This window comes from Tachypleus tridentatus, chromosome 6, assembly GCF_004210375.1.
Source record: "Tachypleus tridentatus isolate NWPU-2018 chromosome 6, ASM421037v1, whole genome shotgun sequence".
Classification (NCBI taxonomy): domain Eukaryota; kingdom Metazoa; phylum Arthropoda; class Merostomata; order Xiphosura; family Limulidae; genus Tachypleus; species Tachypleus tridentatus.
This window is the reverse complement of record NC_134830.1, coordinates 26077604-26104114: the sequence shown is the minus strand read 5'-3', so window position 1 is coordinate 26104114 and position 26511 is coordinate 26077604. Positions and strand designations below refer to the sequence as shown.

The 26511-nt window shown below is 33.7% G+C and overlaps 1 protein-coding gene and 1 long non-coding RNA gene across 2 annotated transcripts in view; one reads left to right on the top strand and one right to left on the bottom strand.

The window, feature by feature from the left end:
- The window catches only part of LOC143252117 (GTPase-activating Rap/Ran-GAP domain-like protein 3), a 534261-nt gene that overhangs the window by 410191 nt on the left and 97559 nt on the right, over positions 1 to 26511 (bottom strand). The window lies entirely within an intron of this gene.
- Positions 4739 to 26511, top strand: part of LOC143252118 (uncharacterized) — a 99077-nt gene continuing 77304 nt past the window's right edge. The window contains exon 1 of the long non-coding RNA XR_013028838.1: positions 4739 to 4865. This is a non-coding gene — a long non-coding RNA (uncharacterized LOC143252118). The remainder of the gene's footprint in view (positions 4866 to 26511) is intronic.

Here is a 26511-nt window from a genome sequence, read left to right as displayed (position 1 = left end):
TATTGCATACACATATAAATTTGCATAGATCTCTAGTTAAAATCGATTTAATGAATTCCATAGAATTAAAGCATTTCAGAATTCTACCTTTTACCTCTGTTACTATATCAAAAACCGTTCATGAAGATATCAGACTTTCACGGGAGAACATTTATATTTTGAAATTAGGAACATTATATCTTTATGAATTAAACCAAGATTTAAATAATTCGACTGCTTTGTATTTGAGTAATAATTACTGTATTGGTAATATTTTATTTATAGATAATATTTTCTCATAAAACTAAGATAATAAACGGTAAAGTTAGTTAGTTATCACCATTAGATTTCATCTAGGAACATAGGGCCGCAATCGCTTGCGGATTCTTCAACAAGTATTTAAGTGAGTAGGTTGTTAGCTTGTCTGTTTTGTTTGTTTTGGAATTTCGCACAAAGCTACTCGAGGGCTATCTGTGCTAGCCGTCCCTAATTTAGCAGTGTAAGACTAGAGGGAAGGCAGCTAGTCATCACCACCCACCGCCAACTCTTGGGCTACTCTTTTACAAACTAATAGTGGGATTGACCGTCACATTATAACGCCCCCACGGCTGGAAGGGCGAGTATGTTTGGCGCGACGCGGGCGCGAACCTCGGATTACGAGTCGCATGCCTTACGCGCTTGGCCATGCCAGGCCTAATAAACGGTAAAAGAAAAATAAATTAAAATGTGTTGATTTTTTCTGAATTTTGTTGTAATTTAAATAATGTTTTTATTTTAGTATTAGTGTACGTAAATTACTTTACAAAAAGTTATCTACTTAATTTTCCTAAAATAAGAGCCTTAATTAATATTATAGAATAACTGATTTACGAAACAATTGAACACAATACTTACTTTTAGACGTTACAAAATATCAATTAAAAATCAATGATTTATCAAGTTTTGAAAAAGAGAAACTGCAAATTCAATCTCCATATTTGGAAATTAATTTTAAACAAAGTATTAAATGACTTGCAGATTTATAAAGTTATTCATCAATCTACAAACAATAATAGTTGTAATTGTAATAACTTAAAGCTTACCGTTAGTTATAAATACGAAGTGCCGATCGGTCCATTATTATACAGTTATAAAGGTTTTTACACTAATTTAAAATGTAGAAGAAGTTAATAACTTACCTTGTGTGTGTGTGAAGACGTACGACTCGTAATCCGAGGGTCGCGGGTTCGCGCCCGCATCGCGCCAAACATGCTCGCCCTTTCAGCCGTGGGGGCATTATAATGTAACGGTCAATCCCATTATTTGTTGGTAAAAGAGTAGCCCAAGAGTTGGCGGTGGGTGGTGATGACTAGCTGCCTTCCCTCTTGTCTTACACTGCTAAATTAGGGACGGCTCGGTGCAGTGGACTAACAACCTACTCACTTAAATACTTGTTGAAGAATCCGCAAGCGATTGTGGCCCTATGTTCCTAGATGAAATCTAATGGTGATAACTCAACCAACTAACATAAACCAAGACATTTTTGCTTCATGTTACAAATATATAGGTGATTTAATTGATATAAATAATGTTATTAATACTATTTATTAGGTATAATTAGAAATTTAAAATATTTCAATTTCTAATGTAGAGGTACATTATTTAAATTTTGAAATTAAAATAATGGACAATGATATAAATCTAAACGTTTTAGAGAAAAAAAAATTTTTTTGAAATGTATGCTTTATCCTCTTTCAATATTAATATACAATACTCTTCTGTTATAAGCATTAAAACTTTACAGTTATTCAGAGTTGTGGGCTTGAGCATCTACATCTCGATCTCCTGATATTTATTTATCCTTATTGTTATTTAGTTTTGATTATTATTATGAATTTTATCACGCGAAAGTGGCAAACAGTGATTAAGCGGACGGTGTATTCCTACCATAATGCGAGTCCTAATTCTGCAGCCACCTCCTAAACCCAGGTAGGGTACATTTTATATTCTACTTCATAGCCTGTACCCTGGGAATCCTTTTGATTTGTTCATCGTTTTATTATTTTTTCGCGGGATTGTTTTTGTTTATTACAAAATAACACATGTATTTTCTTGTCATGTACACTCCCTGATTAGTTCATTACAGAGCTTTAGAGAAAACTAAATTATTATTTTTTAAGTTTATAAATTCTTCAGTGTGAGAGTTTTAAAAAATTGTGTAACAATAAAAAAGCAAAATGAGTGATTATGTGATTTTATTAATTTAGAATGAAAAATCTATTATACTAATTTGATAGAAGTAATTCTTAACACAGAATTAAATTTTATGTTTTAAAAATACATCTGAACTATGTTTGAGAAATATCCTACGAAAAATAGTATTTAACTGATCTCCTAACTTCAGAGTATATTTATTAGTATGTAGCAAAATTATGACTAACGCATATTTATGAGCTTCCTATGTAGATAATTTATTTTTAAAAAATTTTTGCTCAAATAGTTATGAAGTCTTCAATCAATGGCATGTATTACTAAACCATTTCGCCCAAAAATTGTTTAATGTTATTATATCGTCAGCAGGTTCTTTTGAATTATCTGGTTAAAATAATTTAGCAAGAAATACATGTAGCGATGATAAAATAAAATTATTTTCTCCTTTACGGCTTCTACAATTTTTTTATACTTGTATACTACCGTAAGTTGTTGTAGGCCTGCGTTGTCAATACCGTTAAAACTTGTCTAACAATACTAGAACTAACGTGAAACAAGTCACTTTATTTGTACAAGATAATTCAATAAGTGCGGTAACTAACAAAGATCTAGATACACTAACTGATGTACTTCATCACTAGATACAACTCTTCGTCCCAAATAGTTTTACATTTTATAGTCTTCACAGAAATATTGTATTTATTATCTAATTTCATATGTTCCATAAAAATTTGATGTCATCTTAGATTTTTTTAAAGTATATCTTTCTGCTAGGGTGTGAATACCTTTTACAAGACACAATATATTAATTAGTATTGTCTATTATATTTTTAAACACAACATTTTTTGTTTAGTTCATTAGATATTTCAAAAATTAGAATTATGTATAATAACAATGTTACAACTAAAGTATTTGCCCCTGCCATTACTGATAATGCATTTTTCTTAAAGAAGAATTCTTCAAGCCGTCCAAGATTTTTTGTTTGTTTGTTGTACTTAAACAAAAAGCCACAATATAGACTATCTGTGCATTGTGAAACACGGGAATCAAAACCTGGATTCTGGCGGTAAAAGTCTGCAGAAATACCGCTGTACCACGGTGGAATAAAGCCGTCTGCCACATAAACACAATGGGGGATTGGAACACCATGAATATGGCATATGTTATAATCTCAATTATCAAAGTATGAACGCCTTTTACAAACTACCGAAACATGATTATACTTATTTGTAATTCATACTGTGCTTTGTTGTTGTCTTTGAATTAATCACAAATCTACATAATGGACTATTTGTGCTTTCCTCACCAAGTGGCCCAGCATGGCCAGGTTGGTTAAGGCGTTCGATTTATAACCTGAGGGTCGCGGGTTTGAATTCCCGTCGCACCAAACATGCTAGCCTTTTCAGCCGTGTGGGCGTTATAATGTGACGATCAATCCTATTATTCGTTGGTAAAAAAGTAGCCCAAGTGTTGGCGGTGGGTGGTGATCACTAGCTGCCTTCCTTCTACCCTTACACTGCTAAATTAGGGATGGCTAACACAGATAACCCTCGTGTAGCTTTGCGCGAAGTTCAAAAACAAACAAACAAACAATCCTCACCAAGCGTATCGAAACCCCACTATTATAGTTTTAAATCCCCAGACACATTGCTGTGCCATTTTTTTGGGGGCCGAGTGTTTGGGATAATACTTATTATACACTATTCTTGGGACTAAATAAAACTATTATTGAAAAATGTAGTAGGTATAATAATGATTTCTTTTGACAGGTAAAAATATTCAAAATCACAACAATGAAGCATTGCTTTAAACAATGTTATTCACACAATAAGTCATAAGTATTTGAAACTTCTTTTTAAAACGTTATTATAAGGTTTGTGAAGTTAAAATTGATGCCAGTAATCGTTTCTTATGATATGCTTCATATTTGCAGTTAATTTACCGTTATGATCCAGAAATAAGAGTTTGTGATCAGAGTTTCTAAGAATAGTGTAAATATTTCATCTACCCACCCGGTGTAGCATAGCCAGTTAAAACACTGGAGATTGTGTTCCAACCATTGCTTTTCAAGATAGCAAATAATAAAAAAAAGGTTAGCTAAAGAGTGAACCAATCTAAAGCTTATACTCGTTAGGAAATTGTGTTCATACAGATAGCAATCAAGTAAAAATGTGTTTTTTCTTAGTGGCGAACTTAATAAATTTCAAAAATACAGATAATGAAATATCCAAATTATCAGATTTATTAATAAATATTGAATCAGCACTGAAGTTTATAATTTATTTTAAGAGTACACAACGACTCGATACCAAAGTTATCACAGTCACTATTGATAAAAGTTAAATTGTGATACCTTACCAAAATACTGTTTTACAAGGTATATTCTGTAGTAGTGAAGTCATGTGGAGGTCAACTAAAAACCAGTCAGAACATGATTGCAAGTTCTAATGGTTTTTAATAAGGTAAGTTAAACAAGTTGGCACTACATTATGCGGATGAATATCTTATCGTATATAAAGGCTTGTTTAGAGTCTGAAAATTCGTAGTTACAGTGGACTTAATGGGTGGTGGTTGGGAGTTATGCTAGTTAGTTTAGATAACTGGTTTGGACCCTCTATACTAGTTTAATTTGTCTATTAGGCTAGTAATTAGTGCCTTACCACTATAAAGAGTGCTGGAATGTCAACTTCAAGGGGTAAGTTTATCTGAAGCTAAAAACCAGCCAAAGCATAATTGTAAGTTCCATTATTCGGAATTATAGGATGAAATGATATTTTTCTCTAAGAATTTTATGAATAAGATAAAAGTTTGTAAGTCAAATATATTGGTCGCATTAGTAGGTTCATGATGTAGTTTACTGAACTTTATTGAATCGCTTTAAATATCTTTAACATTTCTTAAATATTGTTCTATATTTAAAACTACTATATTATTTCTTTTATCAGATTTAAAGCAAACAATATTAATATTTCTACTTTCATTCTCCAAGGCTGCTAATTCTTCTGTACGTAAATTTTAAACCATTTTATAAACAATATTATAATAGACAAAAGATGTCAGTGCTGTGACACCAAATTAAGTTATTACATTATCTAAAACCTCACCATGGACCAGAAGGACGGAACAATAATTAAACATTTTATTCCCAGGTCCAAGTAAACATACATGCAAACTTTTTGTTACTTTTGAGATATTAAGGGTTAAGATATAGAGTAATGGTAATGAATTCATTTTGCACAAGGTAGTTTTTGGTGAATCAAAATTATCGTTTAGTCTTTGACTCCACAGAAGAAGCCATCACAGAGATCAATATGCATTTATAATAAGGACAATTAGATTTTCTGCTTTATTACCATATTAAAATCAATAATTCATTGCGTTTGTAGATTCTTAGCAGTATCGATGTAAACAACGAAAGATACTATATGATTCACTCAGACGACACAGTAATTCTCATGCAATTCTTTAAACATCTGTACTGTATCCTCTTATAACCTATAAATAGGTGAGGAAGAGTGTTCAAAAAGACACGAAATCGCATTTTTATTTATACAATAAAAAAAAAATCGTCTGTAATCAGGCGGCCTATAACTATTGTACAAAAAAACCAAAAAAATCTGACGATAGCATAGCTTAAAACGCCAACAGGACTCTTCATGCTTTCATGTTCAGAAACTTGTCTGTTATGTTTAAGGAATTAGTTCAAGTGTGATAATGAAATATTTTCCAAGTTTGGGAAACATACAGGAATATCTCGGGAAATTCTTCACCAGTTTAAAATTACTACTACTGTTTCAGAGATTAGAAAATGTGCAAAGCTATTTCAAATTGAGGATAACTGGTGCTCAGATTCTACTGGTGGTTGAGGCTCCAAAGGGATTTTGGAGTGGCTATAGAATAAACCGAGAAGATGGCAACAGCCTGGAAGTCGAAACTGTCTATTTCATTTGCATTTAAATTCTCAGGGCGTTTCTTTGTCAACCCTTTTATTATTGTTTGACAAAGAGACATGTTTGAGAGGACATGCTGTGTAACAAACTGGAAGTTTGAGGACATTTCAGATGACGTATGGCAATCAGCGTACCGTTAATGCTATCAAACTGTACTTTGAAAGTTTGATCAGAAATAAGTTTGAAATCTTTGTTCTGAGCTCTATAGGAAATCAATCTTCTCATCTTCCTGATTTTTTATTTTGATTTTGAATAAAGGAACACAGATTTGGGTTAAGCCAGATGTAATGTTCATTATTGGGTTCATTCCTTCATTACGCACATGTTTTGTGTTTTTTCGTTCCGCAGCCCATATATCAGTTTGCAGATTTGTCAACAGAAAATCCTCTACTTTGCAAATGTTCAACTTACGTAGTCAATACTGCTTGAAGTTCAGCCCAACACAGACTAGAAATTAAAGTTAAATTAGTTTGGAGTATAAGGCTCTCCAATGTTGAAACAATATACGGATCTGAAGCTTGCTCAGATATTTCGGGCAATGCTTAGATAATATATGATAGCTGTAAGGATTTGATATCACTGCCTTATATCAATGTGACCTACGAGCATAATATTACGAGTATTTATTAATATTTCCTATCTGCTTGTGGAACTAACTGAGTAAATAGTACCTGAACAGTTCTACAAAATGTCCACAGAGGACCGAAGTGTAAGAGCTTCTACTAAATGCAGTGAGTGTGTTGCAATTAAAACAAGTCTCGTCACTTACCAGTCTTAACTGCATCCAAACATACTTTCGAGACATATTTACCCCGTTGTAGTATCCCTAACCATGAATATTTGCTGCATCTAATCCATCATTAATTAGCTTCAGTTCTATTTCCACAGCAAAACCTGTTTCGCTGAGGATTCGCGATGTTTGGAGTGAGTGGTAGTTTCTTTCCAAAATATATACAGCAGAAAATAAATACGATTCTTGTGAGTCCGTATACGTTATACATCTGTGTTCTAGTCTTTCCCTATTAAGCAGACATTTAATAAAGTAATCACGACTAAAATGGCTCTTGTTACTAGATGATGATAGAATGAAGTCTGTACCTTTTCACTTGTTCTAATTCATGCTACACTATACAGAGCCCTTGTTTATCTGTCAAACTAAGACACGAATGTGGAGTGTTAAAATCAATTCCTATTGACCCAGTAAATGTTCTAGAAATGTTTCAGAAAATACTTTGCATTGGTATTTCTAATGTTTACATTGGTATATCTAATGTTTACATTGATATTTCTAATGCTATAGAAATATAGCAAATTTTGTTGATGGCATTAACCTTTTCAAGAACCGTTACATTATGGTCAATCCTACTATTCGTTGGTAAAAAGGGTAGCCCAAAATTGGCAGTGAGCGGTGCCTTTCCTTTAGTTTTCCACTGCTAAATTAGGAATTCGAATGACCCTCGTGTAGTTTTGTGCGAAATAACGAAAAAGCAAAACTGAAAAATTTACAGCAGAAAGGTAGGGTCCATGGATCGTACAACCGAAGTTTGCTAAAAATCTAAGGTGTCAATTATACATATTTGATAAAAACTAAATAAAACTACTTACTGTATATTTGTGTGTTAACAATTCTTGTATTTGATAAAGCATTTACTCTTACTGAAGATTCAAGTTAATTACATTATAATACACTAAGTACTAGATCGGAAACAGGTCTATATACTTCTCACGAACAAATAATATCAAAGAAAAAATAAAACCTACACCTCAAAAGTTAAAACTATATACCAAATAAAACAATGTTTAACACCTTGCTTATGGATTTTTACGCTATCAAATTATTGGTATAGGTGCTGGAAATGGAAAATATACATATATATAAATATTTTAAGTGTTGACACACACATAGATACATACATATATATTTGTATCGAAAATGTGACAATATTAAAACAAACATGCAACTGAAGTTTATTATCTTAAAAAACATGCAAATAAAAATATATTTACGTAGATGCAACTTTCTATGTTAACTAAAAATAAACAATTATAATATTCAAACATTTCATAATAGAAATTACAGAAAATAACACGTAAGTCATCTATTGTTTCAGGATCAGTCTTAATAAGCAATTAACTTTAAGCCTTTTACAAATTACTTTTTTGGAGGATTCCCGGCATGGCCAGATGGTAAAGGCACTCGACTCGTAATGCGAGGATTGCGGGTTCGAATTTCCATCTTATCAAACATACTCGCCCTTTCAGCCATAGGAGCATTATAAAGTTACAGTCAATCTCACTATTAGTTGGTAAAAGAGTAGCCCAATAGTTTGCGGTGGGTGTTAATGACTAGCTGTCTTCCCTCTAGTCTTACACTGCTAAATTAGGGACTGCTAGCACAGATAGCTCTCACGTAGCTTTGCGCGAAATTCAAAAACAAACTATTTGCAAAGATGAACGTAACTTTCCTTTAAAATAGTCTGAAATTAAAGTTCGAGCTTGAGAAAGAACAATCAACTAAGAAAAGAGTGCAACGATGTAGAAATACATGTACATAAAAAACATTAGAAATACATGTACATAAAAATAAACATTAGAAATACATGTACATATCTATATATAAAAATAAACATTATTTTCCCGTATTCTATTTTTCAAAAATAACACTAAAACTATTTTACAAACTACATTTTCCATTTCTGAGTGAAATCCAAAAACAAACAAGCAAACATATGAACCATCGTAGAACGAGATATGTAAGAAATACACGTCAGTTGATCGTATTTAGAACATAAGATTGACTTTCGTAGAAACAACATGCCTTACTGCTCACATAAAAGGCTTAAGAAGATCACAGAGATTTAATCTTAGAATATTATACATGTTCACTAAAGCGTTGAAAGACGGTTATTTGGATGATAAAAGTTCTATTTTGTTTCACGTGTCGCTGAATGCTGAATTTCCCGATAACATCTGTAATTAGACAATGCTTGCTACACGGATAAGGAATACGGACTGTTTACTCCATATACAAAGAGCATAAAGTCGATTGTTGTAGTTTCTTTGAAAAGAACGCAAAAAGCGTCGCTAACATTTCGAGTAAACTAATTAAAAGTTTGTGTAATTAATATGTGTGCATGTAATAGGCTTACGTGAGGTAAACAATTTACACGGTTTGTTGGAAAATTAGCTTTACATTTTTCTTTGTGGCACGCTGATTAGATTACACCAAATAGGCTTAACTTCAAATTGTTTTTGTAGCTTCTGTAACTGTAGTTAAATATTCCATAAGTCTATGTTTGAAACGGGCAATAACGTGTAATTAAATATCCCACATGTTTCACTTGAAACAGCCAATAATCTTAATGTGAACTCGTTATAATATCAGAAGTCAGCTACAATTTTATTGTCAAGATGGATTTTGTACAGGAAAGCTTGTACAGAGTTCCTTAGCACATCCTGTCTGCGACACAAGAAGAATAGGAAAGCTGTACCGAGTTTCTTGGCACATCCCGTCTGCGACACAAGAAGAATAGGAAAGCTGTACCGAGTTTCTTGGCACATCCCGTCTGCGACACAAGAAGAATAGGAAAGCTGTACTGAGTTTCTTAGCACATCCCGTCTGCGACACAGAGAAATATTTGGTGGATTGATTTTGAAATAAAGTTTTGCAGTACTAGCTTTTCAATTTCAAATGTAGTGTTGAACCCCTTGCGGTATCCGAATTCTGAGCGTAATATTTATAGAACCGGTTGAAGGTTCAATGAAGCTTCCTAAGTGCTGTTAGAAGGGTAAGTAGGTACTCGCCTGATCGTGAACACTGCTACTATTATGAGCAAGTGAAAAATTGCATCTCTATGGTCGAAAACTACTGAAAGACAACGTCTTTGGAAGTAAAGTGTTTTTAATTTTTCAGATTAATAGAACGATTTTTTTTTACCGGAGTACTCTTTGTTTTACTTGAGTATCAGAAACCGTGTCCTTTTGTAGCATACTCAATTCTCTGAATGATAACCAACAAATTTCAAATATATATATATATATATATATATATATATATATATATATATATATATATATAAAACTTTAGAGAGAAACTATGGATCTTCAGAGATGAATCATATACATTGTATTGTGGTACCAAAATGTACTTATAGCTAAACTTTTAAAAAATGAATAGTGATATACAAAAATTTTAAACTTCTTACCACTAATGTAGTTTTCTTACAAAAACATTACTTTGATGTCAATAGTCGTAACTTTAATGTTGATTAAGAGATTATTAGGAGTTATGTCATTAAATGCATGAAATAGTGTGAAAAATAATACAATATAAAGCTGAGAATAAGTAAAACCAATATTGTAATTATATATTTGTTATACCTCCTTTTCTGCCAAGGGGGTTTACATAGCAATTTTTCAGTGTCAGATCCATTTTCTTGTAAGTTATCTTATAAAAAAACATTTGTATTGTTGCAAGTAAGTTTGTTGTTTGTTTGTTTTTGGAATTTCGCACAAAGCTACTCGAGGGCTATCTGTGCTAGCCGTCCCTAATTTAGCAGTGTAAGACTAGAGGGAAGGCAGCTAGTCATCACCACCCACCGCCAACTCTTGGGCTACTCTTTTACCAACGAATAGTGGGATTGACCGTCACATTATAATGCTCTCACGGCTGAAAGGGCGAGCATGTTTAGTGTGGCAGGGATTCGAACCCCACAACCCTAAGATTACAAGTCGCGTGCCTTGAGTGTATTTTCGAGTAAAATGAAGGGATTTAAATTTCCAAAATTTCCTGAAGGAAATAATTATGTTTGTGCTATGAAACATTATTAGTAACATGTTGTCTTTAAGAAAGAACATGAGTTGTTCTTGTTAATATTTAAACATCACGTACTTGGATGAAAACGTATTTCCCACTTACTTGCAGGGCCTGGCATGGCCAAGCGCGTAAGGCGTGCGACTCGTAATCCGAGGGTCGCGGGTTCGCGCCCGCGTCGCGCTAAACATGCTCGCCCTCTCAGCCGTGGGGGTGTATAATGTGACGGTCAATCCCACTATTCGTTGGTAAAAGAGTAGCCCAAGAGTTGGCGGTGGGTGGTGATGACTAGCTGCCTTCCCTCTAGTCTTACACCGCTACATTAAGGACGGCTAGCGCGGATAGCCCTCTTGTATATTTAGGTGAAATTCAAAACCATCCAAAAACACATAAGGTACTTTAATTTAATAGATTATGTGAACGAGCGAAAAAAAAAAAAATTTATATTTTTAGAATATTTACTTGTTTGCTTTCTTTAATTTTATTTGAAGTACCAATGTTATGTAAAGACCGCCTTATCTTTTATATTTCTAAAACATCTAAGATACTTTATATGAAGAACGGTGAATAGCCAAGATATTCCTGGTATGCCAGATAGAGATTGTGATGCGCATGCCTTAAATTTAAGACATTTCTCTGTTATTCAAATGAAAACAAAACTGACATGGACAGTATTAAGACACTTTTCTGTTATTGTTTAAAGTCCGAAGAGAATCACATACAGCACATCTTTTTTTTTTTTTAAATTAACGGAGTCTACGCAGTTTGAGCACTCTATATTAGAGTGCTTATAATAGCTATGAAAGCATTTGATGAATTTTTCATGGATGAGCGCAAAACACGTGGCAGTTAAAAAATGATTTAGAGCAGTGATAACACATGGATTGCAGCTGACACAAAAATGTTCAGCTAAAGCAAAAACATTGCTGTCTGGAAAACGAGATCGTATGAAACTAGAGAACTTCGATTAATCAAATAATGTTTTTTTAAATTTGTACGGAAAAAAAGAATCGCTTTTATCACATATCGGTAAAATATGGCTAACTTATGGATCATAAAAATAAATCTAAGTTTGTAAGAATTATTTTGAGTCGTAAGCAGAGCTATTTCTAACTATTTCGACCTCCCTCAGTCGTTGCAGTTGTAATGTTAGCCATATTAGTGTTTCTCCGAAAATAAGACAGGGCTTATATTAATTTTCACTCCAAAATATGACACTAGGGCTTATTTTCGGAGGATGTCTTATTTTGATATATTAAAAAAATGAAGTTACAAAGTAAAACTATTAAACTAACCATTTAAAATAAACTATTATTAAACTATTAAACTAACTGATTAATACTTAAACAAACTAATTAATAAATTTTTTTTTATTTCTTTCCTCTTCCTGCCACTCTTAACTAGGGCTTATTTTAAGGGTAGGGCTTATATTAAAACTATCCCCAAAAATCACACTAGGGCTTATTTTAAGGGTAGGTCTTATTATCGGAGAAACACGGTACATCGCTAGCTACTGACTGGATCGTAACTCAAATGTAACATTGTGAAAGACATACCTAACATACATTCACAGTAAACTCTAACGTATGAGCTTCACGTTTACTCACGGTTACTTAATACGATTAAGAAATAATCGAACAAAAATTATAGGAGATTATTAACGCAGGTTAATTAAGATTTGTAGATACTTGATAATTGCATTACATATCGTAAACTTTTAATAACTTTCTTATTTTGCTAGTGCCTCAGATTTCGTGTTCATTCTGCAGCTATATATGGATTTGTGTGTATGTGTGTGTTTTCTTTACTTGCAGCCGTGGGGGTGGTTGGGGCGGTGCTATGTAACGGGACGGTCAATATCAGTTTTTTTGGTTGAAGATTAGCCCAAGAGTTGACGGTAGGTGGTGATGACTTGATGCGTTCCATCTAGTTTTCCACTACTAAATTAGGGGCAGCTAACGCAAATAGCCCTCGTATAGTTTTGTGCGAAATCCAAACCAAAACACTTTTACTTGCTAAAATACCGCATGAACAATTCGTATTATTTGTAAATCAGTTACCTCTAATACAATTAACATATTAAGAATCATGAATTTTGTGTTCAATCAAACAATACTTTGTGTGTTCTTGCTTTGCAGAGAGAAAGAAATCGTGTTTCATCACTCATCACTTACAACGATATCTAATTATAATAAGAGTAATATGGATTAACAAAATCATACTAATACCATTTCTTTTTATTCAAATATTATTGTTGTAATATTTTAGAACGTAATCCTGCTATTTATTTATAAAATATCCTGGATAGTTCCATTGATACAACATATAAAATTACGAGCTTATACGTTTAGAACGATGTGATTACAATATAGAATAAAGTATATTACTTCATTAACCTATGCTAACATATGAATTGTTGATTTATCTACTTTGCTTGCACTCATTTAAAAGATGCTTAACTTACTCTTCAGTTGTTACATGACTGAAATAAGAATTATTTTTTTTACCAAAACTAGTACAATGAATAATAAGCACCAGGAAACCAAAACTAGTACAATGAATAATAAGCACCAGGAAACCAAAACTAGTACAATGAATAATAAGCACCAGGAAACCAAAACTAGTACAATGAATAATAAGCACCAGGAAACCAAAACTAGTACAATGAATAATAAGCACCAGGAAACCAAAACTAGTACAATGAATAATAAGCACCAGGAAACCAAAACTAGTACAATGAATAATAAGCACCAGGAAACCAAAACTAGTACAATGAATAATAAGCACCAGGAAACCAAAACTAGTACAATGAATAATAAGCACCAGGAAACCAAAACTAGTACAATGAATAATAAGCACCAGGAAACCAAAACTAGTACAATGAATAATAAGCACCAGGAAACCAAAACTAGTACAATGAATAATAAGCACCAGGAAACCAAAACTAGTACAATGAATAATAAGCACCAGGAAACCAAAACTAGTACAATGAATAATAAGCACCAGGAAACCAAAACTAGTACAATGAATAATAAGCACCAGGAAACCAAAACTAGTACAATGAATAATAAGCACCAGGAAAAGGCTTAGACTTATTAGCTTTAATAAGCTGATTTTATTTACTGGAACATGATTATTGGATATTAATTTTGAAATGAAATATTTAAAGGGTTAAGAATATAAGCTCGGGGAAGAACAAACAGTTGTTTTGATCTTTTAATCTCAAATGAACAAAACGAAACTTTCCCTTAATTATTAAGCCTCATTGTATAACATGTCAAAAACAGAAGTTTCGATCAATGTCTGGTCTCGTCAGTCCACCCAGAACAAATGCAGAGAAACTTAGTTAAAAGAAATACCAGAGCTTGAAAAAACATCCACTGATGTACATCGTAAAGAAAAGTTAGAAGAACAAATGCTTTTCAATCTGACAAAGTACTCCGAGCTGGATATTCTTGAAAGCAACCATTTATTTGTACTTTAAGTTTTACCTTATTCTAAATTGTATATCATTAAAAAAGAGAAACGTATAGTGCCTCTTCCATGGGGGTTATTATATTCGTGTTACTCAAACGCATATAATTTCAAAAAGACATGCTTCCTAGAGCGGACGCTCTTTGAAGTTGCTTTTTAAGAAAAGGAAAAATAAAAATAAAAAAGGTGGTCGTGATTTCAGAAGATTTTATTTCAACTTGAAGTCTTGTAATTTATCATCGTATTCCGTAATTCAATAAAAAGATGTTAATTTAACTTTATAGATTCCAAGTTTATAGAGATTTTCTAACATCACTTTCAGGAAACCCATAAAAATCCGTATATAGCTCTCAGCACTTTCTACTCGTTTGTTTACTTAACTGCGGTATTCTATATAATTGGGCCCGGCATGGCCAAGCGTGTTAAGGCGTGCGACTCGTAATCTGAGGGTCGCGGGTTCGCATCCCGGCCGCGCCAAACATGCTCGCCCTTTCAGCCGTGGGGGCGTTATAATGTGACGGTCAATCCCACTATTCGTTGATAAAAGAGTAGCCCAAGAGTTGGCGGTGGGTGGTGATGACTAGCTGCCTTCCCTCTAGTCTTACACTGCTAAATTAGGGACGGCTAGCACAGATAGCCCTCGAGTAGCTTTGTGCGAAATTAAAAAAAACAACCAAAACAAATCTACATTTCTTATTTTCCTCACGAGTCTCCTGTATTAGAGCAGATAGCCATCGTGTAGCTTTGCTCGAACTTCCAAAAAACAAACAAACCAAATCTCCTGTACCACATAACTAATATTCCACGTAGCTCTCTACCCTTCACACGTGACTACTATATTACTCAACTGTTGTATTTTATATAGCTGTTTACTTTTCTGATGTGACTTTGTGTACCAGTCAACAGCGATATTTACCTTAATTATAAACTTTACTTCTTCAAATATGTTTTTTCTGCAACATGAAAAAAGTGCTTATGCTGTCCAACTAAATGAAATTCAAACAAAATGTTTGCTATATCCATTTCTACAAGAATAATCAAACACTGTCACACGTATGTATGTGTGTGTGTGTGTGTGGTCTTACGGCAAAGCCACATTAGGCTATCTGCTGAGTCCACCAAGGGAATCGAACCCCTGATTTTAGCGTTGTAGATCCGTAGACTTACCGGTGTATTAGTGGGGATCCACTGTCACCTGTAACTAGATATTTGTAATTAGTAACTGAAATGTGTATATGACATCGTAACTTAATAACTTACAAAACTTCTGTCTTATAAGTTCAACATCACAATAATTTATTCGTAAAAGTTCTACGATCGATTCATGTTTCAAAAATTTCGTGAAAAAGTGTCACGCTTGTGTTTACAATACAGACAAAAAGTGCCTACCACAACCGCACCCCATTTTCTGTTAAATGTAAAAAATTTCTGTACTCGAGTTTCATTTTTAAATTTACCTATGAAGTGTTCTTCATGTCTTTAAAACAACGTTGTCCTTTAATTAATTAGCGATGGAAATTAATTCCATATGTTTAATACTTTAAAAACTTTTCGGTTCTGACAGAATGTCGTTTTCAAGTACAAATTTAGTAAAATATAAGAATAGATAAATGTCTTACACAATAATACGTTTCTAAATTAATATATTATAATTATGTATAAGTTCGATAATTGTAAAAATTATCAATAGACGCATTCCATTATGTTTATCTTTTTGGACCTCTGCAAATCTCAGAATATATTAACAACCACTTCACTGGCAAATTATTAATCATTTGCTAAACCCCAACTGATACCCACGTGAAATAAAAACTTAAAATATTATAACACGTGACTAGTCGCGATAAAATCAGGGGTTCGATTCCCCTCGGTGAACTTAGCAGATAGCCCAATGTGGCTTTGCTATAAAAAAACACACACGCACAAAGACGCGGTTAGTCCCCTAGTGGCATAGCGGTATGTCTGCGGACTTATAAACACCAGAATTCAGGTTTCAATATCCTTGATGAGCAGAGCACAGACAGCCCACAAACAAAATACGCGATTAACTGTTACATCTGTATAGATTAATAATGACGAAATATAAAAATCACTTCCAATATTTGCCTAGCGTATGAATTATAAAGCGACACAAAAGACCCATCAGGCATGGGCATGAAGTAATTTGTGATAAAAATTATCGAATTTCAAGACTTATTCTAACAGTACAAAATATATAAACCAACATAAAGAACTATAAACGAACAAAGATGCAAAATTCAAATTCATGAGACTTGCGCAGTCGAGTGGTATTGGTGACAGTCATACTACTGTGAAAAAAGCACGAACTGATTGCAAAAGTAACCAACCTTTCATCGATTTCCTTCAAATGGATATTTTTTTCGAATTTTAAGAAAGCTTTAACGATCGAACCAAGGTTTGACGGTAAAAAACAAGCAGTAATTACAGTAACTTACATTTATACTTCTCAGTCAGTTCATTGGGGAGTCCAAAGGGAAATGAAAACCGTTTCAGTGTGTGTGTTTTCTTATAACAAAGTCAAATAGGACCATCTGCTGATCTCACCGCGGGGAATCGAACCCCTGCTTTTAGTATTATAAATTTGGAGATATATCACTGTACTAGGAACGTTTCAGACATTTGTTTGTTTGTTTCTTTTGAATTTCGCACAAAGCTACACGAGGACTATTTACGTTGGCAGTCCCTAATTTAGCAGTGTCAGACTAGAGGGAAGGCAGCTAGTCATCACCACCCACCGCCAACTGTTGGGCTACTCTTTTACCAACGAATAGTGGGATTGAATGTAACATTATAATGCTTTTACGGCGGAACGGACGAGCATGTTAGGTGTGACGGAGATTCGAACCCGCGACCCTCAGATTACGATTCAACAGCATTAGCCATCCGACTATGTCGGGCCCGTTTTTGTAGTTATAATGTAGTCGAGTTACATTACTTAAGTAAGGCGAGTTTTGCGTTTGTCACTTATTTTATATTCATAAACCTCACGATCTTTATTTTGCGTTTATCTGAGTTTCTGATCCGAAGCTTAGTTTTACGTACACTTTTTCATTATGAATTATTTGCGACTAGAAAGAAAAATTAAACGTATTTCATAGGATGTATATAGTTCATAATAAAAGATGTTTTAAGTTAGATACTTATTTTTTAAAATCATTTCTTCAGCTAACTAAACACTATCCATGTTCTTTCATATGTAGACGCAGACTTATTCCAAAGAAGGAAGAAAATCGAGTTCTTCATATGAAGAAATAACAACTTTTAATTTTATAGTTTTGGAATTAGTTAATTACGGTGTTAAATCAGCGAGATAAAGTACTTATACGATATTTTAAAACTGTTGAAATACATTATTTTAAGCCCGGCATGACCAGGTGGTTAAGGTACTTACCTCATTACCCGATGTTCGACAGTTCGAATCCCCGTCACACCAAACATGCTTGCCCTTTCAGCCGTGGGGGCGTTATAAAGTTACGGTTAATACCACTATTCGTTGTTAAAAGAGTAGCCCAAGAGTTGGCGGTGGGTAGAGATGACTAGCTGCCTTCCCTCTTATCTTACACTACTAAATTAGGGACGGCTAGCTTTGCTCGAGATTCAAAACAAACCAATCCAGAATTATTTTCGTTAGCCATCCTAATTTTGAATGGAGCTAGTGAACATCATCCTCGGCCATCTTTAGGACTACTTTTTACCAATGGATATTGCCTCCCAATGGCACAGTGTTATGTCTGCAGACTTACAACGCTAGAAATAGGGTTTCGATACCCATGTTTAGCAGAGCACAGATCACTCATTGTGTAGTTTTGTGCTGAACCTCAAACAAATAAATTAAACGAGTATTGAGATTCATCACATCCTTACATACCCAAGGTTGTAAGGATGCCAGGTTTTGATCCCGTAGCCTGCAGATTGTGAATCTAGCGTCTTAACCACTGGCCTACTATCTTTTACGTTATTTGTAAAAAGTAAACGTTTTTTTTTATTATTATTATGTAGTTCTCTCACATACACACGTCGCTCAATTTCTTACAATTACGAAGCATATAACATTTTAGAATATGTAGAAGTAAAAAAAGTTAAACAAAAAATAAGCTAAATAATAGCCTTACTTGATAATCTTTGCCGAGAATGTTTCAGAGGGTGAAGGAAGGTTTTCTCTTTCTCTTTAAATCTACTGATCTAAAGCACCTTATATTAAAATAAATCAACTAGTATATCAAAATCGAATAACACTCACATCAACCTCAATCTTCGAAACATCTATAGGTTCTTTTTTATAACCAAGCTGTGAATCATTTATAACAACGATGACTCTAAGTCGCACTTCTATAAAACACGTTATCACCTTACGTATGTTACCTTGTATTAGTTAAAAACAAACAAACCACGGCCAAATATTGAACTATATAACACGAAAAAAAGTTGTTTAATTCGCCTATCACTTGAAGCATGTTAGAGTTCCATTAAAACAAGTACACGAATTTTTAAAGAAATTAAAGGAATACTAGAGGTGTAAATTTGCTTCTACAAATATATTAGGTTGAGGAATAATTCGTGAGCGTTTTTAAATAATTTCATTCAAGCATTACATGCAAGACTATACAATACTTCAATGCATGAACACATTACACCCAAAACATTTATTATGATACTATATACCTAGGTATTACATGAAATAAAGTATGCATTGTTTTAAACGAAATTGCAAGAAATTAAATTCGAAAAGCAGATGGTGTCGAAAATGCTCGATTTTGTCCACTTTACATTCCATTTAATGAGCTGAAAATGAAAGCAAAAATTAAAGACATATGAAAATCAAACACACCATCTACTAGAGCAAAATATTATCTACCAAATGACATGAAATATTTTGCGAAAGCGTTTCATTTATGAATATATTTTTTAACTTGAAAAAACGCTCACGAATTATTCCTCAACCCAATATATCAAATAAGACACGTGCGTTATCCATGTATAGTAATCTTCTGAGATGAAAGTGTTTGTTTTTTTTTTAATTTCGATCAAAGCTACGCGAGTTTTTTATATTTTCATTTTCCCTTTTCTTATTTTCATCTGTCGAAGCTCTACTCAAATAAGTGGTTGAATCTAACAACGCAAAATGCATATTTTTTTCTTTATATTCATTGGCCTTAAGATTTTGACCAGCAGTGTATTAAAGGTTACGATCAAAACTGTGTTTGTGAAATATACTGAGCAACTTACTCCCATTAAACAAGAAGGAGCTTCATAAAATATAGAATACGAATGTTGGAAAGAAAGATCAATCTGTGACTATCCTAGTTAAATATATATACACACAAGTATGATGTCCAGTCTAAAAACGCACAAAATGTAGTTTTGGAGAGACGTGCACGAAAATACATTCTCTGGGACAATATCCGTGTTTTCTTGCATGAAAGCTATCAGTCTAAACAACAATACAAAGATCCTCTGATAAACATAAAACAGAAGCGTAGACCGAATATGGATATTAACAGAAATTGGGAAAACGACGGAAATCATGCATTAAGGATCAAATGACGTCCACGGCGAACTGATTTACTCTATAGTTTAACCTATGGTGATTAATTAATACAATACAAACGTATTGTATGTTCTGTTTATATATATATATATATATTGCGTGCGTGTGCGCGCGCGCATAAATAAATCAATTATTAATCCACATCAATTGTATATTATAACTGTCACATATCTATTTACATTAATCGGCTCGCCATGGCAAAGGTGGATTAAAGCGTTCGACTCGTAATCTGAGGGTCGTGTGTTCTAATCTCCGTCGCTCCCAACATACTTGCCCTTTTAGCCGTGGGGGCATTATAATGTGACGGTCAACCTCACTATTCGTTGGTAAAAGAGTATCCCAAGAGTTGGCGGTGGGTGGTGATGACTAACTGCCTTCTCTCTAGTTTTACACTGCTAAATTAGGGATGGCTAGCACAGATAGCCGTCGAGTAGCTTTGCGCGAAATTCATAAACAAAAAACAAATATAATTTACATTAATGTGAGATTTACGAAGTTGTAACGAGCTGACTTTCAGTGTTTGACCTTGTGTTATCGAAGATATTTAAAATGAGAACCAATTTAAGCTGAAGGTAGCAATGAGACATGAAGCAAAAACGTACAATGAAGAAGTGCAGTTTGTGTGTTTATCATTATTGGGTTATATTTCGACTATGGAATGGAATGCAGCATATATCACCAGTGCGGGTTAGACATTCCGTTTTCTTTTATGAAACAAAGTGACTTAAAATCTAGTAAAACTTATATCAATGATATATTGAATGTAAAAACTCACTTGAAATCTGAAATAAAATAAACTGTTGCTGTAATTAAACGACGTAGTTTTGTTCTAGTTTATCGGCTTTGACTCGTGAAATATCAAAAAATAAAGAACGAAGTAAAGAGTTCCATTACTACCCCCAGTGGCATAGCGGTATGTCCGCGGACTTACAACGCTAAAATTCCAGTTTCGATACCACTGATAGGCAGAGTACAGATACACTAAGTACTGAGTACTTACCTCAGTGTTACAGAGGTAAGTACGTGGACCTATAATGCTAGAAATTGGTTTTCCATAGCCGTGGCAGGCATAGTACAGATATGTAGCTTTGTGCTTAACTACAAACAAAACATACAATTTTTATTTTTATTTTTTTTTGCATTACACTCTTTTGCATCTTTATTGTTTAGCCTAACAGGACATACATTTTGTATTTTCAGTTTCACACGAGTCGTAAAATAAAATTGATGCTTTTCTTTGGCTCCATCTTTGACTTTGTAATGAATTTAACCAATCAATTTTAAGATAAACTGGTACAATAGTTTGTGGTTTAAACTGGACAGGACTTAATCGTTTGCATTTCGGACTGCAGGTTAAATAACTCACTGTTCAAGTGTGCAATATATACCATTAAAAACACACTGCACTTTCAGTTGTATCGTGGCACCCCCATTACACCTTTCCTTTCAGCCAAATTCTGGGCCTAGAATACATATATTCCTGCCGTCCTGAGAAAGGGCTGTTTGTTTGCTTGCTTCTCACAATGCAAGAATTTTTGCATCAGATTTGGCTTCCTTGCCTCGATGTCATATTCTTTGATATCTTATAGGCCTAAACTGATTTTTTTAATCTTTAATCCAGTAAATCAATGAACGAGTCAATGTGCATGTATAAAAATGCACATACACTTGCATTTTTGCATAATTTTAATGCTGGTTTACACGAGCGGGACAAAGAGAGGTTATAAGTTTCCCGAACACCCAAGTTTTAAGAGTTTCATTTCCTAAATAACTAAATACCTGTCACATTATTTTCTGCCTTTTTGTTTTATTTTCGGTTGTAGCATGTTATAAGCCTCAAAACAACTGACACTATTTGGTTAAGACAGCCGCGTACGCCGAATGAATCTTGACTGACTAGCCTCCCCATAAGGAGAATTATGTCTGAATGTTAAGATGTCTGACTGCGCCGTTTAAACCATACATTACATATGTCAGATTGAACATACCAAATATCAAATCAGTTATTTCCTCTTTTCAAATGAGAATCGGAGGAGCGTATTTTTACCGTAAAATTAAAAATCCCCCTTCGTTTTGTAATGTTCAGAGGCCTTTTTCTACCCAAAACTTTAAAACCGTTTAGTGATTTTCGTGTGATAACATTGATTCACTAGCAATAACAAATACGCGCAATGAAGTTTCTCTTCCCGCTGGCTAATTGGGTACGTTTTATACTCGTTTCTGGTTTGTAATTCAGCTCTCTGATCGGTCACTAGACAGTAAAACATCCAACGCGATAGTTTCTTTGTACGAAAACAAATAGTGCATTCATGATGATTGAAATTGTTGTGTTTTCGTGTACTCTCAATAATTAATATACAAAGTATTACATATTATATTTGCAGTTTTTATTTAAAAGATTCAAATCTATGGTACCATACTTTTTTTTGTAGTTATGTGTAATCCTATAAACCTACATAGTGGATAACTTGCGCTGTGCGTGTTTGCTTTTTGTTGTTTTCAAGTTAAGCACAAATCGACGCTATGGACTATCTGTGCCCTGTCCACCACAAGTATCGAAACCCAGAGTTTAGCGGTAAATCTGCAGACTTACACCGCTAAAAACCGGGTTTTGATACCCATGGTGGGCAGAACACCGATAATTCATTGTGTAGCTTTATGCTTAATTCTAAACAAACAGGTACACAAATTCATTGTTTCTATATTCCTCAATCTAATGTTCTTATAATTATTAAAGGTAACTATTAATTTATTAAGTGGGGATCTTTAACTATGATATAAACATTAGTTCAATTTTTGTAGAAATGTGCCGTTTTGTTGAAGATAGTACATACATTGATTTTAGGCCTTTTCTTTTAGATCTTGCAATTCAAAATAGTTGAACAAACTAAACAAAAACTAACAATTAATAACATCAACTTTTATCCAAGGAATTCATTTACTGGCATTATTAGTTTTAAAACACATTCCGAAATAATAATTTCAACTATTTAGTGTACATACCAATATATTCACCATAGTTAACGTTAAGCATTCTTTTAACTTGCAGAACTAATTTTACATTTTATTAGACTTACGTTCTTGTAATTGTAACAACTCATTACGGCTTGAGGTATGCACCCACCACTTCAATTAGAGCATTTCAAAGGAGCTGAGCTGATTTATTTTCCTTTACAAAAATTACTAAATTCCTCTCTAATTGTAGCTGGTTGGAGTATGAGGGATAGCGCTAGGCCTGAATTGCTAGTGTCTATGTAATAAGTGTTTACGTGAGCCTGGCAGTCTGTGATAACATTTTATCGTTCATTTTGGGCTAGAAATTCTACCTATTGAAACTGTCTGTTAAAACAGCTTGATGAGTCAGATGAAAAGCTAATTTAAACTGAGCATGTTCTTGTTATCTATATTATTTGTGATATGTGATGAGACGAACGCAGCATCAAATATAGACTTATCGAGTAAAAAAGTAAGATAAATATGTAAGAAAATTAAACTAAAATGCAAAAAAAGAAGACAAGCAAAAATTGTCTCAGAAACATCATAAAGAATGAGAAAAGTTCGAACAATGAATGAGTTATAGACTTTTTTAAAGGATTAAATCGACGGACGTTACAAGTAGGCCCGGCATGGCTAAGTAGGTTAAGGCGATCGACTCCTCTGAGGGTCGTGAGTTCGAATCCCCGTCATACCAAACATGCTCGTCCTTTCTTTTGTGGGAGCATTATCATATGACGGTCAATCCCACTATTCTTTGGTAAAAGAGTTGACGATGGGTGGTGATGACTAGCTGCCTTCCCTCTCGTCTTACACTACTAAATTAGGGACGGCAAGCGCAGATAGCCCTCGAGTAGCTTTGCGCGAAACTCAAAAAACAAACAACAACAAAAAAAAACATTGCAGATTAAAATAAACTGAGGCAAGCGAATAAAAAGAAAAATTGACCAAAGAAGATAAAAACAGAAAATTGAAGAAGAAAATACTCTATTGAAGGAGGGATTACTTTCTTTAGTGTAAAGCTACACAGTAGGTTGTTAACGCTATGCTCTTCTTGGAGACCGTAAGAGAAAAATTAACGTCATAAGCTCTCAAATATAGACGGCTAGGCTACGTGGAGGGTGGGGAAGTGGAAGGAAAAAAGATGAATTACGTTCCAGTTAGCTTTTCTTTTACGTTTAATTCGGAAAAAAAGACAAAAAAAAGAATGTTCGGGTAAACATTGAAATTAGTTACAATTGTGTACATAAGAGACAACCACACAAATGGTGTTTGTTGAAGTAGGTTCTCTTAATGTAAAGAAAAAAAAAAGATTTTTGCTGTTTTCGATTAGTGGATTAAGTGATTTTCTAATAATGTTTTATGGATGGTTGGCAAATAGGACCGACTCTCAATTATCAGAAGTAATGTAGTGGAATAGGCCACGAATAACGGAAAAAAACACGGATAAAACAAAACACAAGTGAAAAACTTGTGTATATGTACGTACTTCTCATAAAAAAGAAAAAATTGAGAAACAATTGTTACATAACACATTAACAACCTACAAACGATATATAACTTAATAGGCTTTGTTAAAAACACTTAAAATAATAAGTTAAAGACTTCTGGTTTTTTATTTCATATGCTTTTTTTGTTTTCGAACTGCCCCTGCAATAGATTTCAGTGTAGAATTCTTTGTTCTATTCTATAATGTTAAGTTTTTGCTGGAATATAATTCGTTTACGTTTGACATCGTGTCCTCAACTGTCAATAAGCAAACGAAACACAAAACTGAAAAAAAATAAGTAAAATAATTAATGTTTGTTTGTTGGTTGATTTTTGAAGGCGAGAATGTTAGGTGTGACGGGATTCGAGCCCATGACTAAGATTACAAGTATAGCGCCTTAACCACATTGGACCAATTAGGGATGGCTAGCGCAGATAACCCTCGTGTAGCTTTGCGCGAAATTTGAAACAAACTGACAACAATGAAACCACAACAAACACTAAACATTATTACACTATTGATTACAATAAAGAAATTTCTCTTCGACCTTGAAAGCCATAAAATACTCATAACTATAAATTGCAAAAATAACTAGTTCATCGCTGCCCTGACAACAACAGTTAATGTAGCCATTTTTATAATATCAGAAACAGTAATAAAAAGGGAGGACAATTGTAACTAGAGTTGTTACCCTTTGTAGTAGTTCAATTATCTTTATTTTGATTATTTGGTTTTAAGTTTGTCTTATTGGTTTTTTTCAAGGCGTTGTTTCATTTTCACGAATCCGTTTCTACAATTTGAAACGTTTTGGTTTTGTTTTGTTTTTTTTAATTTCGCGCAAAGTTATACGAGGGCTATCTGCGCTAGCCGTCTCTAATTTAGCAGTGTAAGACTAGAGAAAAGACAGCTAGTCATCACCACCCATCGCCAACTCTTGGGCTACTCTTTTACCAACGAAAAGTTGGATTGGCCGTCACATTATAACGCCCTCACAGCTGAAAAGGCGAGCGTGTTTGGTGTGACGGGAATTCGAACCCGCAACCCTCGGATTACGAGTCGAGTGCCTTAACCACCTGGCCATTCCGGGCCTTGAAACGTTTAAGAAACAATTATTGTTCTTAATATAAAAAAGCACTTAATATGCTCTAAACTCAAGTTATCTTAAATTTATAAGTGACTCACATACACTTAATAGCATTGAAATCAACGATTCACGCATGAAATATAGAATCCAGAAGTGCTCAAATACTAACACAATCTATCAAAATACAACACTGTACTAAAAGTAGGTTTAAAACATAGCCCTTTAAGGTCCGTTAATGCCCAACATATGACCTAATTAGTTTCTAATTAGAGCTTTTTTCCATTTGCAATGCACCCGGGATAATTAATTAGGGTCAATACGGGAAGTCAGTCTGACATAATTATTAAATAATAGTAAGTGAATGTTAATTGAAGGAAGAGAGGAAACACGTGCTCCTTATATCCAATATGCAAGATGTTTATGTAGCCAGTAAAATAATTCGAGTGCAGCCATAATAACAGAGAACAGGTACCATTTTAAAATTCTAGTTGTTTCACCGAATAAATAAGAATTCGAGTTATTGAAATTATCAAAAGTAAACTGAAACGTCTGTTGTTACAGTACTGTCGAATAAACTCATAAACTAAAATTTCCAGAGCGTTTTCAAAAGTGAAAGATGTTCATGTAACAGAACCAATTCTTTTTTTATTAACGTATAAAATGCGCAATACAGTTAATTATATGCTTTAGTTTTACAGTCTGTAATTTGAAAAGAGCCAATCGTAATTTATTTAAAAACTAAGGGTGAGTAATTTTGAATAAAATATTTTCTTATGATAGTTGAAACGAATTGAATTGTTGAGTAGTCAAATGGGCAATGCAGTTCGCAGCCTTAGTAGCTTATAAAGTATATCTAAATATACACTTGAAAAAATTCTCATAAAAATGTCAGCACGCGAATCACAACTTTGCTGTTTACCCGACTAATGGCTAACATAATATCCAAAAGAACTGTGTATATCAATATT